Below are 6,510 nucleotides of genomic sequence, written 5' to 3'. Positions count from 1 at the left end.
TGGCTATGTATGTCTCTGCAAAGTTGCTCAATAGTTTCTGGTGTGGCTTTACAGGCATCTGCAGCACACAAGGCAGCAACATGACAGGTACAATGAATGTGAAAAATATAAGGCTGCTCTACTTTGAAGCGGGACAGTACAGAGTTTCTAGGACCAACCATTACACTTGCACCATCTGTACCAAGAGCCATTACATTTCTTAGGGGTATACCATCTTCCAGAAAAGATTGTTTAATCTTCTCAAAAATAGCATCAGCAGTTGCTTCAGTGAGATCAAGGAGGCGGTAGAACTAGTATTTGGTTCTACCAGCTTCTTCATCAAAATAAATGACAACCATAGCTAATTTTTTGCTTGTTGATATGTCAGTAGTTTCATCAATCAGTAAGGAAAAGTGACAATATGTAAGCCTTTTGCACAACTCTTCTTTGAGACACTTGCCAATGACATTCTTAACCAACATGGAACCTTTAGTTCGCTTACAATTGATGGATTTTGCGATTTTGGAGTCTGGAAACCAGTCAGTGACATTATGGGTAAGATCATCTAACAGGCTTAATGCTAAATTTTTTTGTGCAATAAAATTTACCATTTGTAGCTCACTTTCAAAAGTCCTTTTCTTATGAGCCAACACTACTGGATCTGGTAGTGTTTGCTTAGCAAAACTAACAATGCCAGTACTGGCTTGCCTAGCTGCAGCAATAGCCTTGTGTTTTGAACTTGACTGCGTACATCACAAACACCACCATATCCAATGCTGAAGACTTTTTTTGCACCACAAACACTTTGCTTTTTATTTTGATTCAGCATCTGCTCTTAACCAGAATTTGAACTCAACGTCTGTCAGCCAAGCAGCAACAAAAGAACAAAGCCTAACTTTGTGAGTTTTTTTTTTTTTGCACGAGGTCGTGGTGCCTCTTCCATCATGTCTAAAGTGGAACTGCAGAGTACAGACAACGCAACCTACGGCAAACTCAAGCCCTGAAATGTGTTGTATTACAAGGTCACGTCACGGTGCAAACTATTTGACCAAATCCTAAAAGAATGTGCCATGAACTAATAGAAAACTGCATTGTGTGCTGCATGAGAAAAAAACCAATAGCTATGAAAACTGATCACAGGAACTTATTGAAAGTTTAACACTGAGAGGCATCACATGTGAAGTTCTGCAGGTGGATGTCTACAAAAAAAAAACAAAAACAAAAAAATAATGTAGTCTATCTTGCCCATTTTCCTTACAATGTGTGTGGTGCTAGTATAATACAAAAACACTAATGCCCCGTACACACGGTCGGATTTTCCGATGGAAAATGTCCGATCGGAGCGTGTTGTCGGAAATTCCGACCGTGTGTGGGCTCCATCGGACATTTTCCATCGGATTTTCCGACACACAAAGTTGGGGAGCAGGAGATAAAATTTTCCGACAACAAAATCCGTTGTCGGAAATTCCGATCGTGTGTACACAAATCCGACGCACAAAGTGCCACGCATGCTCAGAATAAATAAAGAGATGAAAGCTATTGGCCACTGCCCCGTTTATAGTCCCGACGTACGTGTTTTACGTCACCGCGTTCAGAACGATCGGATTTTCCGACAACTTTGTGTGACCGTGTGTATGCAAGACAAGTTTGAGCCAACATCCGTCGGAAAAAATCCTAGGATTTTGTTGTCGGAATGTCCGAACAAAGTACGACCGTGTGTACGGGGCATTACAGTTTAGTAGCTCATTTTCTCTAATCTGGTGGTGGTGGTGGTGGTGTTGGCTATAGAGCCATACAGCTGGCTATCTTCTCAATAAGTTGATTTCTGTAGGAGGAAAAAACGTCAAAATCAAAATTGATCTGAGTGTAAGGAAAAAAAAAAAAGCCAAGTCCAGGAAAATCTACCTATATAAAAATAAACAGGAGGGAGGAAACCTAAAAGGAGAAAACAGCTAAGTGATTAAAAACCCCCACCAGAAATTAAGCTGTGTACTTACCGTAATCTGTAGCTGTGGTATTTGCAGGCAGCCCTTTCCCCAGGGGAGTGACTTGATCGGAGTAGGCTGGTCCAAGAAGGAAAGTCTGGTAAAATCTACCTATATAAAAAAACAGGAGAGAGGAAACCTAAAATGAGAAAACAGCTAAGTGATTAACCCCCCCACACACACATATACACAAATGAAGTTGTGTATTTACCGTAATCTGTAGCTGTGGTATTTGCAGGAAACCCTTTCCCCAGGGCAGTAAAACTTGGTCCAAGGTGGCTGGAAGGAGCAGGCTGGTCCTAGGCGGCTGGAAGGAGCAGGCTGGTCCAAGGCGGCTGGAAGGAGCAGGCTGGTCCAAGGCGGCTGGAAGGAGCAGGCTGGTCCAAGGCGGCTGGAAGGAGCAGGCTGGTCCAAGACGGCTGGAAGGAGCAGGCTGGTCCAAGGCAGCTGGAAGGAGCAGGCTGGTCCAAGGCAGCTGGAAGAAGCAGGCTGGTCCAAGGCGGCTGGAAGGAGCAGGCTGGTCCTAGGCGGCTGGAAGGAGCAGGTTGGTCCAAGGTGGCTGGAAGGAGCAGGCTGGTCCAAGGCGGCTGGAAGGAGCAGGCTGGTCCAAGGCGGCTGGAAGGAGCAGGCTGGTCCAAGGCGGCTGGAAGGAGCAGGCTGGTGCAAGGCGGCTGGAAGGAGCAGGCTGGTCCAAGGCGGCTGGAAAGATCAGGCTGGTCCAAAAAGAAAAGTTTGGTAAAATCTACCTATATAAAAAAACAGGAGAGAGGAAACCGAAAATGAGAAAAACAACTAAGTGAATAAACCCCCCCACACACACACACACACAAATGAAGTTGTGTATTTACCGTAATCTGTAGCTGTGGTATTTGCAGGCAACCCTTTCCCCAGGGCGGTAAAACTTGGTCCAAGGCGGCTGGAAGGAGCAGGCTGGTCCTAGGCGGCTGGAAGGAGCAGGCTGGTCCAAGGCGGCTGGAAGAAGCAGGCTGGTCCTAGGCGGCTGGAAGGAGCAGGCTGGTCCAAGGCGGCTGGAAGAAGCAGGCTGGTCCAAGGCGGCTGGAAGGAGCAGGCTGGTCCTAGGCGGCTGGAAGAAGCAGGTTGGTCCAAGGTGGCTGGAAGGAGCAGGCTGGTCCAAGACGGCTGGAAGGAGCAGGCTGGTCCAAGGCGGCTGGAAGGAGCAGGCTGGTCCTAGGCGGCTGGAAGGAGCAGGCTGGTCCAAGGCGGCTGGAAGGAGCAGGCTGGTCCAAAAAGAAAAGTTTGGTAAAATCTATCTATATAAAAAAACAGGAGAGAGGAAACCGAAAATGAGAAAAACAGCTAAGTGAATAAACCCCCCCCCCCCCCCCCATACACAAATGAAGTTGTGTATTTACCGTAATCTGTAGCTGTGGTATTTGCAGGCAACCCTTTCCCAGGGCAGTAAAACTTGGTCCAAGGCGGCTGGAAGGAGCAGGCTGGTTCAAGGCGGCTGGAAGGAGCAGGCTGGTCCAAGGCGGCTGGAAGGAGCAGGCTGGTCCTAGGCGGCTGAAAGGAGCAGGCTGGTCCAAGGCGGCTGGAAGGAGCAGGCTGGTCCTAGGCGGCTGGAAGGAGCAGGCTGGTCCTAGGCGGCTGGAAGGAGCAGGCTGGTCCAAGGCGGCTGGAAGGAGCAGGCTGGTGCAAGGCGGCTGGAAGGAGCAGGCTGGTCCAAGGCGGCTGGAAGGAGCAGGCTGGTGCAAGGCGGCTGGAAGGAGCAGGCTGGTCCAAGGCGGCTGGAAGGAGCAGGCTGGTCCAAGGCGGCTGGAAGGAGCAGGCTGGTCCAAGGCGGCTGGAAGGAGCAGGCTGGTCCAAGGCGGCTGGAAGGAGCAGGCTGGTCCAAGGCGGCTGGAAGGAGCAGGCTGGTCCAAGGCGGCTGGAAGGAGCAGGCTGGTCCAAGGCGGCTGGAAGGAGCAGGCTGGTCCAAGGCGGCTGGAAGGAGCAGGCTGGTCCAAGGCGGCTGGAAGGAGCAGGCTGGTCCTAGGCGGCTGGAAGGAGCAGGCTGGTCCTAGGCGGCTGGAAGGAGCAGGCTGGTCCAAGGCGGCTGGAAGGAGCAGGCTGGTCCAAGGCGGCTGGAAGGAGCAGGCTGGTCCAAGGCGGCTGGAAGGAGCAGGCTGGTCCTAGGCGGCTGGAAGGAGCAGGCTGGTCCAAGGCGGCTGGAAGGAGCAGGCTGGTCCAAGGCGGCTGGAAGGAGCAGGCTGGTCCAAGGCGGCTGGAAGGAGCAGGCTGGTCCAAGGCGACTGGAAGGAGCAGGCTGGTCCAAGGCGGCTGGAAGGAGCAGGCTGGTACAAAAAGAAAAGTTTGGTAAAATCTATCTATATAAAAAAACAGGAGAGAGGAAACCGAAAATGAGAAAAACAGCTAAGTGAATAAACCCCCCCCCCCCCACACACACACAAATGAAGTTGTGTATTTACCGTAATCAGTAGCTGTGGTATTTGCAGGCAACCCTTTCCCCAGGGCAGTAAAACTTGGTCCAAGGCGGCTGGAAGGAGCAGGCTGGTCCTAGGTGGCTGGAAGGAGCAGGCTGGTCCTAGGCGGCTGGAAGGAGCAGGCTGGTCCAAGGCGGCTGGAAGGAGCAGGCTGGTCCAAGGCGGCTGGAAGGAACAGGCTGGTCCAAGGTGGCTGGAAGGAGCAGGCTGGTCCAAGGCGGCTGGAAGAAGCAGGCTGGTCCAAGGCGGCTGGAAGAAGCAGGCTGGTCCAAGGCGGCTGGAAGGAGCAGGCTGGTCACAGTGGGGAGAAGAGGAAAATCTACATGAAACAGGCTGTCCCCAACGCAGACCACAGAGAGACTGCTCCCCCCCCCTGCAGTCACAGTGCTCCATGGCTGCCCAATCCAATTTTCTTAACCCTCCACCCCAGGGTCCCCCAGGCCCCAGCCAGCAACACAATTTACTAGTACTGCAACAAGCATTAACATGTATCTTCCACAGTCTACTCACTGAGTGCACTGTGGAGGGAGCAAGGCAGCACAGCACTCATAGGGTCATGGCCAACACTGGGGGGCTTTGTCTGGGCCTGCCCTGAGCCAGTCTGCACAACAAGTGCACATTATGATTCTGAATAATGCCGTTTGCTTGATCTTGAGTCACACTCACAGTCATTCACTGACTCGGTCGATCGGTCCTCCTCCCTCCCCTCTGCAAGTTACGTTGCAGGCAGCCTGCCCCACAGACTCAGTCCACACACTGACACAGTTACTGTAGTCACTCACAGACCGAGTGGAGTACTTTTCTGCTAATTCCCAATATATGGGGAATGGGATACTGAATACTAAACAAAAGTTACAGGGGACATTTATCAACTTTGACCACCAAATTCAGTTCACCAATGTGAAAAGAGCTGAGCATTGCAATAATCACTCTGTATTTTAGCAATAATTAGTATTTGTAAGTATACTATCATCACTGGGCTGGCAGTGGCAATTCGTATTTTTTTAAAATAATATGCTCAGCCTCAAATAGACTAAAGGGCATATAAAAGACCAGCAGGCCAGGTGCGACGCTGCGAAAGGGACTGACTGACTGTGAGACAGACTAAAAGGACTGCGCTAGCTTGGAATTGGATAGTGAAGGAGCAGTAGCACTTGTTCCTAGCTGCAATCAGCAAGCTCTCCTTAGTAGAGTAAAGGTATCACTGGCTTTTAATGCTACCCCTCTATCCCCAGTTCTGTCTAATTCTAACATCCATCAAAGTAACTGTAGTGCTCACTATAAAGGAACCCCTAGTTGTATTTGACCCTCCAAGCCTGTCTAGTTTTAAACAGTTCCTTAGTTGCCCCAAAGGCCAAAGCACTTACTAACACATCAGTAGTGGCCAACTGATTGGCTTCCACATTAATTTAATTTTTAGAGAGTGTTAGGACACAAGACACCTTTGAGGTCAAAGCAAAAAAAAAAAAAAAAAAACTATATTTCTAGTGAGGTTCCAGATACCTTTGTCAAGGACAGTTCCACAGTCCACTCCCAGTCCCCGTGGAAAGACATCCAGTGGGGAAGTGTATGCCTAGGTGCCAGACTCTGGCCTAGTCTCCTTCAAAAGGTCACTCACAGCCAAATATTTATGTCCTCTCCCAGGTAGCACCACTAGCAATAAACTTCCTATTGACTAGCGGAACCAATATATTCATAACCAACATTATTGGGTTCTTGTGCTCTAATGCTAGGGACACTCCCCATCGACAGACAAAGGCAAATGATAAGCTGGGCTTAGGAGAGAACAGAACACGTGAATATATGGAACTATATCAATCTCAGCTTAGGCTGATTACAGCCAATCAACACTAAATTTAAATAACTAAGATAAATCAGAGACAACCCCCAAATGTCCCCAGAAGGAAAAATAAGGGAATGGACTGCATACTACACCCTTAGCTTTCTTTATCTCTAAGGGTGCTGTATTACCATACCAATAATATATTCCTTTTATATGCTTCAAATCACATTGTGTGAATATGTGATACTTCGTCCACGCCACACTGCCCTGCCCCACACCGACCCCCCCCCAGTCACTCCCGAGTCCCCCACACCGACTT

At 49.6% G+C, this 6,510-nt stretch overlaps 1 long non-coding RNA gene across 2 annotated transcripts in view; it reads right to left on the bottom strand.

Annotated features, from left to right (window-relative positions):
- LOC141144097 (uncharacterized) overlaps positions 1–5,055 on the bottom strand; it is a 10,625-nt gene extending 5,570 nt beyond the window's left edge. For both annotated transcript variants that reach the window (XR_012244352.1, XR_012244353.1), the window contains exons 1-3: positions 4,394–5,055; positions 2,813–3,235; positions 1,977–2,075 (exon numbers count right to left, since the gene is read on the bottom strand). This is a non-coding gene — a long non-coding RNA (uncharacterized lncRNA). The remainder of the gene's footprint in view (positions 1–1,976; positions 2,076–2,812; positions 3,236–4,393) is intronic.
- Positions 5,056–6,510: the final 1,455 nt, after the last annotated feature.

The sequence above is a fragment of the Aquarana catesbeiana genome, linkage group LG05 (assembly GCF_042186555.1).
Source record: "Aquarana catesbeiana isolate 2022-GZ linkage group LG05, ASM4218655v1, whole genome shotgun sequence".
NCBI classification, from domain to species: domain Eukaryota; kingdom Metazoa; phylum Chordata; class Amphibia; order Anura; family Ranidae; genus Aquarana; species Aquarana catesbeiana.
Note: the sequence above shows the minus strand (reverse complement) of the source record. Positions and strands in the feature narration are given on the sequence as shown.